The sequence below is a fragment of the Leptonychotes weddellii genome, chromosome 1 (assembly GCF_054177405.1).
Source record: "Leptonychotes weddellii isolate Sample4059 chromosome 1, ASM5417740v2, whole genome shotgun sequence".
Lineage (NCBI taxonomy): Eukaryota > Metazoa > Chordata > Mammalia > Carnivora > Phocidae > Leptonychotes > Leptonychotes weddellii.
The window spans coordinates 44474543-44483641 of record NC_138369.1 but is presented as its reverse complement, the minus strand read 5'-3'; the positions used below and the strand labels follow the sequence as shown (position 1 = coordinate 44483641).

At 55.3% G+C, this 9099-nt stretch overlaps 1 long non-coding RNA gene across 2 annotated transcripts in view; it reads left to right on the top strand.

Annotated features, from left to right (window-relative positions):
• The window catches only part of LOC145721888 (uncharacterized), a 243903-nt gene that overhangs the window by 184695 nt on the left and 50109 nt on the right, over positions 1 to 9099 (top strand). The window contains exon 1 of one of the 2 annotated variants that reach the window (XR_014145883.1): positions 7898 to 8038. The exons of the other annotated variant lie outside the window; for it this stretch is intronic. This is a non-coding gene — a long non-coding RNA (uncharacterized LOC145721888). Of the gene's footprint in view, positions 1 to 7897; positions 8039 to 9099 lie in introns of those variants that run through there. 2 annotated transcript variants of the gene reach the window in all.

The window sequence follows — 9099 nt, the reverse complement described above, 5'->3', positions numbered from 1 at the left end:
AGATGAACCATGAGAGACGATGGACTCTGAAAAACAAACTGAGGGTTCTAGAGGGGAGGGGGGTGGGAGGATGGGTTAGCCTGGTGATGGGTATTAAAGAGGGCACGTTCTGCATGGAGCACTGGGTGTTATGCACAAACAATGAATCATGGAACACTACATCTAAAACTAATGATGTAATGTATGGTGATTAACATAATAAAAAAAAATTCTCAAAAAAAAAAAATGCTCCTAAGGTTCCTCCTGCTCCCGGGATAAGGACAGAAATCTGGAGGGTGGTCTCTAAGTCCCCCACCCCTCTCCTGCCCCTTGCTCACACTCTTCCGCTCGAGGCATTCAGGCCCCCTTTCAGTTGCTGGAGAATTACTGAGGTCTTTCCAGCCTCAGGGCCTTTGCCAGGAACACCACCTCTCCTTCTACCTAGTGAGCGTCCTCTCAGACCTCAGAGCCCAGCTCAGTGATCACCCCCCTTGGGGAAACCTTCTGCAACTCCCCACTGCACTCCCACCAGGGATGGCCGGGTCCTCCTGCAGAATGTGCTCATGGCCTCTGCCCCTTCATCTTACACCCCTTTGTCCATTTGCATGGGTTTGTGCATTCATTTCACATCTGTCTGTGAATCCTCTCGAGAGAGGACACCATGAGCTTTCCTGCTGTATCCTCAGCACCTAGCACGGAATCTGGCAAGTGGCAGACCTCAGTGGGTACTTGCTGAACAAATGAGCAGACAGAGAAGCAGGAAGCAGGTGATGCCATGCTGATTGCACAGATGAGAAGCCTGAGGCCAGAGAGATTGAGAGACTTGCCCAAAATCACACAGCCCATCAGGATGGAGCAGGATTTGAACTAGTCCATGGGTCTCCAGCTCCCAAGCTTTTTGGACTCACCCCACTCCCCTGCCACCTTTGGGTGCAGTGGAGGACTGAGCCAGAGAAGCTCCCAGAGGGAGAGGGCTTAAGTGACAGGGCAAGGGCTGTGGTCCCCCTCAGAGCCATGGCTGCTTGGAAACCTCATCAGGGGTGAGCCCGCTACCCCGCATCCTCTGTGAGCCTTCCAGGAAAGATCTGGGTTCTAATTCTGCCTCCAGTTATGTAATCCTGGGCTTGTCCCCTCCACTCTCCAGATCTCAGTTTCCTCATCAATAAAATGGGAGTGCGACTGTCCACAAAGTAGGTTAATTGTGTGTGCATAGATGTGTGCATTAGCACACAAGGAAAGCTCTCAGCAGAGATGGCTGATGTGGTCCCCACGACCTCCAGCCCATTCTGAGGACACACTGGCAGCAGGATGGCTGTATTTCAGTCCCTAAGTCCTTATTGGTTCCAAAATCCCAGCAGTGTCCAGCTGTCCAGTCCGTTAGCAGGTGGGCCTCTCAGCTTGTGGTATTTTCAATTGTCACACCTTAGCTCCTGTCCTCTCTGGGAACCCTCTTTCCCTGCTGGGCCCCACAGCCTCCTCAGCAGGAGGACATCCAGAGAGATGGCAGGCTGTGGGGCAGACTGTGCTAGGTTGAATGCTCAGTCCTGTACCACACAGCTGTGCTCCCCTAAGCAAGCCACTCACCCTCTCTGGGCTTGTTCTTCACCTCTAAATTGAGGGTTGATAACACTGAACTCTGAGGTCGTGATGAGGAGTAAATACAGCTCTGTGTTAGGTGCCAGGCACATAGTAGGCACTCAGCAAGTGACAAATTCCCTTCTCTCTTCTCCTGACAGTCCTGAATACATCATCCCTATTCCTTCTGTTTCCTCCTTCCTTCTCTTCTTTTTCCAGGGAGTCAGCCTTCCAGCAGCAGTGAAAACACACACACACAAATGTTCACTAGGAACCCCAGCACAGTACCTCACATTCAGTGAGAGCTAAGTAAATATTTATAGACTGAATAATCCAAAGAAATGAATCACTAATGGTAAAATGTCAGGCTATAGGTAGCTGGGAGGGAGCATTTAGGGATAGGAGCTCCTCCCTGGGTGCTCAACTCACCTTGAGTTCAGCCCTGGGCTCAAGCATTCTGGTCCCAGTTGAGATATCATTGAGGGACATTGGAGTGGAGTTCAGGTCTTCCTTTTCCCTTCACAAAGTGGGCATGCAGAGAAAGCCCCATTCATCAACAGGCTCAGGAAATAGCAACTCTTAAAACAGGACCTCCAGCAAGTGCAAAGAATATTTCCAGAGCCACAGAGAGATGCAAATACCAGTTCAAAACCACCAGGGGAATTACTTTTTCATTCAACAAACCTGCATTCATCAGTTCAATCAATATTTATTGAGGTTCTGTGCCTGGTGCTAAGGATACAACAAGCAAATGAGATCCATTCCCTATCCCCAAGGATTCCCCCAGCCTGATGGACGTGACAGATGCACATAGAAAGGTTAATAGCAACAAACTTTTCTTGGGGGTTGGAGATGATGGAGGGGAAATCAGGGAAGGCTTCAGAGAAGAGGGGTTGCTGGAGCTGAGCCTTGAAGGATGAGTAGGAATTCTCCAGGCAGAAAAGTGGGAAGGGAAGGCATCCCAGGCAGAGTGAATGGTGCATGCAAAGACACAGAGGCATGGAAGTGCAAGAGTGTGTGTGAGGAACAGAAGAGGCTTAGTGTGGGGAAAGTAGATGGAGGATAATGGGAGGGGTCTGGAATAGTCATCTGGCCCTCACGAGCCATGGAAGGAGTTTGGGTTTTATGCTGAGAGCATGGGGAAGCCAAAAAGGGTTTAGAGGAGTTGAGAAAGCTCTCTAAGGGGCAGGGGATGGGTAAACAGCGGGAGGATAGCAGGAGAAGAAACAGGGAGACCAAGGTGAGGAGTCAGGATTGACACATGGGAGTGGGCAGTGTGTTTGCATGTGCCTTAACCAAAAGGATAGCGTGGATGAGACCATGTTTCCCAGGCCTGGAAAAGGCAGCCTCCCCCAGGGAGTCCTCCCAGAATAGTTCTTGATTCCCCAGGCTCTGTGTTCTTCCAGGAGAGAAAGTACCAGCTTCCTAATTGGCCCCTCTGGCCTAACAGAGGGGCAGCAGAGTCAACCACCACCACACACCTGCCCTGCCCCACTGGAAGGCTAGGGTAGGCCTTCTGACCTGTGGGAAATTAAGTCCCACGGCTCCCTGGACCTAGGTTCACACCCATCTCCCTTGGGGGTCCCAGGGCTCAGTGTGGGGCCTCACGCAGTCCTGGTTTCAAGGCCCAGTTCCGCTACTCACTGTATGACCTGGGGCAACATCATTTCACCTCTCCGTACTTCACTTTCCTCATCAGTAAAATGAGAAAGAAAAATAGGACCTACCTCCCAGGATGTTGCTCATATGGTGAGACGCACAGTAGGATGTTGATAGGAATGGCGGCCGAAGTTAGACATCAGGCTGGCCCCCTCCTCACTGAGGGAGCAAGAACCAGTGGGAGCAGCCAGGAACTGGGGGCTGGGTTTGCGTGTCAGCAGCCTGCCCTGGACTGTCAAGGTCTTAAAGGCCAGCCCTGCCCGGGCTCCACAGGGGCGGGGATCTGAGAACCATCATCCAGCAGGATGAGGGGCTGGAAGAGACCCACCACCCCAACTATTCCCAGGGGCCTTCTGGAGAATCTCACCCTCTGTGTTTACCCTATTAATACCAGTTACCATTCTCCTTTAGCCTGTGACCCTGCCAAATAGGCATTATTTTCCCCATTTTGCAGATGAGAAAACTCAGGGAAGTTGGGTCATTTGCCCAAGTACTGCCAGGAAATGAAAGAGCAGGGATTTGACCCCAGATCTGTCTGACTGGCCATAAAACAGTCCAAGGTCGGGTGGGCTGAGAAAGTTTGGGACCTTGGTGGGAATGGGTGTAGGGCCATAAGGGGGCTGGGAGACTTGGGACAAGTTGGGCTGCCTGGTCCCCAGACACACATTCTATGGCCCCTCAAGGTCATGGTCCTTGAAGAGCCTGAGTCGTGTGCTTCAAATTTGAGGATCTTTAGGCAGGGACAGAGGGAAAGTTCTAAAGCTCAAGTGGGTCAGATCTGGGCTCAGAGCTCAACCTTGGCCCTCACTGGCTCTGTGCCTCCTAAGCAAGTCACTAAGATCTCTCTCATTTTGTCTTCTATAAAATGGGAAGAAGCCCAATCTCTCCAAGGGTGATTTGTGAAGGTCAGACAAGGCAGGGAGGTGAGGGGCCTTTGGAAATGCCTTCTCAGCCTCTGAGGCGTCCAGCCAGCAGCTCTTTGTGATAGCAGTTAACCTGCCCCAGGACCCCTGCCCAGGTGTCAGAAGACCCTGAGCTGGGCAAGGCAAGGGCAGATGTAGTCCTCATTCCCCCTTCCCTTCAAGAGGGGAAGCAAAAGAGAACCTGTGTCTCCCAGAGAGGACACAGCTGGCCTCTGATTGCATTTGATTCCGCCTCCCTCAGACCCATCTGGACCTACCTCCTCTGTCTCATTTATGCAAATTGCCTTCATCAGACGACCTCATCCCCACCCTCATCCCTAGCTAGACTAACTCTCTACTCCCATTCCTCTCTGGTCCCAGGATTTGTTCCCCCAAACGTGGTCTGGACAACTAAAGACTGTTTGAAAAACAGACTTGGCTGGCTCTTCCCTCACCCCTGCCCTATTTCTCGTACCTTCCCCCAACCCTGACCCTCAATCCATGTTCACCATAAGCCAAATCATGCTGGAGGCAGAAGCTATCAGTAATCCTGCTGGCCTGCCTCCTGCCTCTTTCCCCTCTTCCCCGTGGCTCACCCTGACTTGTCGTTTCGAACCTTCCCAGAGTTTCAACACTAGCACCATTGTTTGTCAGATTTTGCAACACCTCTGCCTGCCCAGTACCCCCTACCCCCCAACATATCCTGGAAAGACAGGCCAGATGTCCTAGGTATGTCTGCTGCAGGAAGGGAAGGTACAGGGGGCAGGGCAGGGGACGAATGTCTGTGGCCAGATGACTTTGGGCAAGCCACTTACATCCTTTCTTGAGGCCTTAGTTTGCTCACCTGTAAGATGCGAGAATTGGATAGGAGTCCTTGAAGGTCCTTCTGGTTCTGGCATTTGATAAATCAAAACCACACAGCAACAGATTCCTTCAGGCCTTTATTGGGGCACGTACCACGTGCTGGGAGCTGGGGCTCTGGAGACATAGCTGATGTGGTCACAGCTCAGTGAGGGAGACAGATACATAGACCATCACAATACAGTGTGGTCAGAGCCAGGCCAGACACACGAATTGATTCTCTTGGTGGAATCAGGAAGGACTACCTGAGAAAACAGAGTTTGAGCTGGACTTTGAAGGATGAATAGGAGTTCATGGGCCAAACATAATGAAAAACTTTCAGAGTATGCTGGTCAACATTGGGGCTGCCTCAGAAGTTAGGGAGTATCCTATCATTGGGCTGTGGATGCAGAGGCTGAAGTACAACAGGACCTGAAATGCTGAGGAGACAGGAGCTTAGCCAGGTGTCAGTTCTAGTCTTAGATTCTGGAACCAAAATCCATGAGCTCCCAAGAGTTTGGTGTTTGCTGGTGAAGGCCCAGCCCACCCCAAACAGGGACCAGTGAGCAGGCAGGACTCCGGATTTCCAAGCAGATGAGTGTTGGGACTCCCAACTGGCCCACACCATGCTGGCCTTCACAAGGAGGAAGCCATGGGCTTATAGTCCTCAGGCTTAGGTCACGGGTTTGACTGACCCCCTCCTGGTTTGAGAGAGCGTGTCCTGGTCGCCACACACAAATTCCTCAGTGTCATTCAGGTGCTCACGGAAGTCATTCTAGCAGTAGGATCAAACAACTCACTGTTTTGCAGTGGCCTTTGCAAACTGTGAAGTGTGCTGGACACAGAAAGGATTAGTACTGTGGACATGATGGCTCATAACCAACCCCTTGTGGGGCTCTTTGTTTTGTAATGGGGAAAAGCAGTTTGCCACCCCCCCTCCCCACCCCCGATGTCACAGAAATGACGGTGGGATTCCTGGCACAGGCAATGTTTGCTCCCACCACATGTGAGCTGGAATGGCTTTTTCACACTCTCGTGTCCACCCTCATCCTGGCCATCTCAGAATGCTTTTCTGTGACCCTGTGTTGGGGGACAGGGGCTGCCCCTAGGCCCTGGGGAAGGGATGGGGAAGCCTGGCTTGAGTCCTCCTGCAGTGGTGTCTAACTTAGAAGTCTGCCTGGAGGGGGACCAGTGGAGTCCCCCATCTGTACCTCCAAGAAGGGGCCAACGTGGCAGCTCCCTGTCCCGGGCTTTGGGGGGCGGGGGCAAGAGCCTCTCTGAGCTGTGTTCTGGGCTGCTCTGTCGGAACCGCAGCCAGGAGTCTTCCCTGCCTGGCACCGTGGAGCCCAGGGCCACCCAGCACTCAGCATCCTTAGCTTCTCAGCAGCCTCCCTGCATCTCACTCTGCCTGGCCCAGGAGCAGAAGGGGACCCCTTGGTGGGTTTAAGGGACTAAAGAGCAAGGGGTAGCAGCATGGCCCGCCTGACGGAGGCCCTGCCACTGGCGCTCACTCCCAGCTCTCCGCCTCCCGCGGCCCCTCTGCCCGGCCAGGTTCCGATTTTGGTGCAGTGCAGACTTTCAGCTTAACGAGACAAATTGATATTCTGTGCCAGCCCAGGGATGGAGAGGCAGCTCGGGACGCTCAGGCTCAGGCGGGCAGCTCAGAACTGGGCAGAGGGTGGGGACAGGGGAAGGAGGCAGCTCCCATCTGGAGCTGCCTTCTGGGGCCACCCCCAACCCTGACCCTCCCCCAACATGTGCCCTCCCCACGCTGACAGGTACCCTGAGACAGCGGTCCTGAAGGTCCTTCCACCTTCTTCGGTGCGCTTCTCCCAAGCACGGCACCCCTCCTGGAGGGGCAGGGCAGTGGAGAGGGAGGCTTCAGACTCGAGGAGAAGCCCCTTCACCTACTGTGACCTCCTAACCTTGCTCCTAGGTCTGTCCTCCCACCAGTCTGGATTTAAAGGGGCAGCAGGTCTGGACTTAAACGGGTAGCAGACAAGGCAGGAAGAAGTGGGCAATTGGCTGGGAAGATTGCATTCCCGCAGACTCTCCCCTGGGGGTCCCTGGAATCTCTGGACATGGTCAGTGCCCCCCAACATGATCAGCCCCCCAACTCCTCACAGATGTCCCTATAGATGATGTGGATACAGGAGACATATGCAGACACCCCTGCCAGTGGGCATCTGTGGGCAGATAAACAGCCTCTTGAGGGGGTCTTCTGTGAGAACGACAGCCGCCAGGCAGGTGGGGGTACCCCGGGGTGGGGCTGCTAGGCTGCAGGGGTAGTGTTTAGATGGCAGTAAGAAGCTCTGTGCGGGCTCTGCTCTGTTGGACCAGCAACCACAGATGTGTTTAGCCTGTGTTGAGTCCATCGCTCCCCCTATGTGACCTTTGCCCCCCCCAGGTCTGCGGGTGTCCTGACCAAAAAGAGGAGGAAACCAGAGCCCCCTGCACAGCCGAAGGAGTCCCCCAGAAAGTAGGGGATGACTTGGGGACATTTGAGCAAAATCTTCCCCTCTCCCTATTACTCTCCCCCCACCACCACCAGTAGCAGGACGCCCTCCGATCCGGCTCAGCCCCAACCCTACCCTCACCATGCCCTTGACATTCCCTCCTACTTTGGGGGAGCGGGCATATTCCTGGGACTCTGCCAGCTTCAGTTCCTCATGATCCCACGGGAGGAATTAAAGCCGCAAACAACACCGTGGTGGTTCGGTCCACACACCCCCGCCCCCACTCTCCTCCCCCAGTCCCCCCACCAGAACAAGCCCTCCCCCAGTCCCGAGTCCCTCCCTCGTCCTCCGTCCTCCGCCCCCTCCCCCAGCCCCCGGCAGCACAGCGGCTGGGGCGGCCTCTGCCTCCCCCGAGATTGCATTTTGCCAACGAGATGCTCTCCTAGAAGCCGGCGCCGGCGCCTCCGCCCCCCCCCCGCCCCCCCACCTGCTCGGGCAGGATGGTACAGTCTGCAGAGGGACCGGGGCACGCTGGCTGGGCTCAGCGGCGGCACCAGCTGCCGCACCGCGATTACGGGGCTGCCCGCCTGGAAACCGTGCCTGATTTGTGGTGATTTTCGTAGCCAAGTAAGTACCGGCATCCCCCAGCATGAGAAAATAAAAAATAAAAAGCGCCCCACTCCGCTCTCCCCTTCCTCCCTCACCCATTTTATTTTGTTTCATTTCATTTGATTTTTTTCAGTGCTGATGGTGGTGGCGGCAGCGTGGAAGGTGGTGGGGCGGCGGGGGGGGGGTGGGGGGGGAGGGCCGGGGTTGTTTATCTGGCAGCGGCTGAGGCTGCATTGGGAGCCGCCGCCGAGGGAGACACTGGTGCGAGGGTCCGTGTGCTGGGGGGTAGGATTGGGGTGCTGGGGACTTGAACAGGGGGGCCTTGGACAGGCGGATGCCCAAGGTTTCAGGTAGATGCCGGCAGCCTCTGCTCAGCAAATGCCCCTGGCTGGATGTTATGCAAGGACCAGCAAGCCAGTAGCAGGGGGCAAGGTTCTCTCCCCTCTGAGCTTCGTCCCAGGGAGATGCAGAGGACTAGAGGGTGCCTCCTGCCCGGCCCCCACTGGGTTCCAGGAAAGAGGCATAGGGAGGCTCCCACAGAGGGTCCCCGTGGCAGGTGGGCGGCTGTGTGCCAGGACCACCAGGTCAGGCCAGCCAAGCCAAGGCATGTGGTGGCAGGGATGAGTCCCCAGGTCCCCAAGATAGCCAGAAGGGAGGCAGGAGTGGGATGGCCAGGCCATTTTGCGGCAGTCATGCTGGGTGGTGGAGTTGGCACTTTCAGCCCGAAAGCCCAGTTCCTCGGCCAGTTGGGGTGGCCTCTGGCTGAGAGCTAGGTACCTGGGGCTCCTCCCTGCCCCCTGCAGGGTCAGGATTGGGAAACCCATCAGCGGGTCTCTGCACTCCCTCTGGGTGGGCCGCTGCGGGCAGCCACCCTTTCTACCCAAGTGGCCATTCCATGGCTGTCCTCTGTTCACCTAGGTTGTATGGGGAGGGGTCTCTGTGGCTGGCCTGCCCCAGTCAGGAAAGTGCCCCCAGGGGTCTTGCCCCCCCACACACACAGAGGCCCCAGCCAGGCTCGACCTTCAGAAGGGTAAGCTAGTAGGCAAGTTCAGCCAGCAGACGGTCTTGGTGTGACGCTG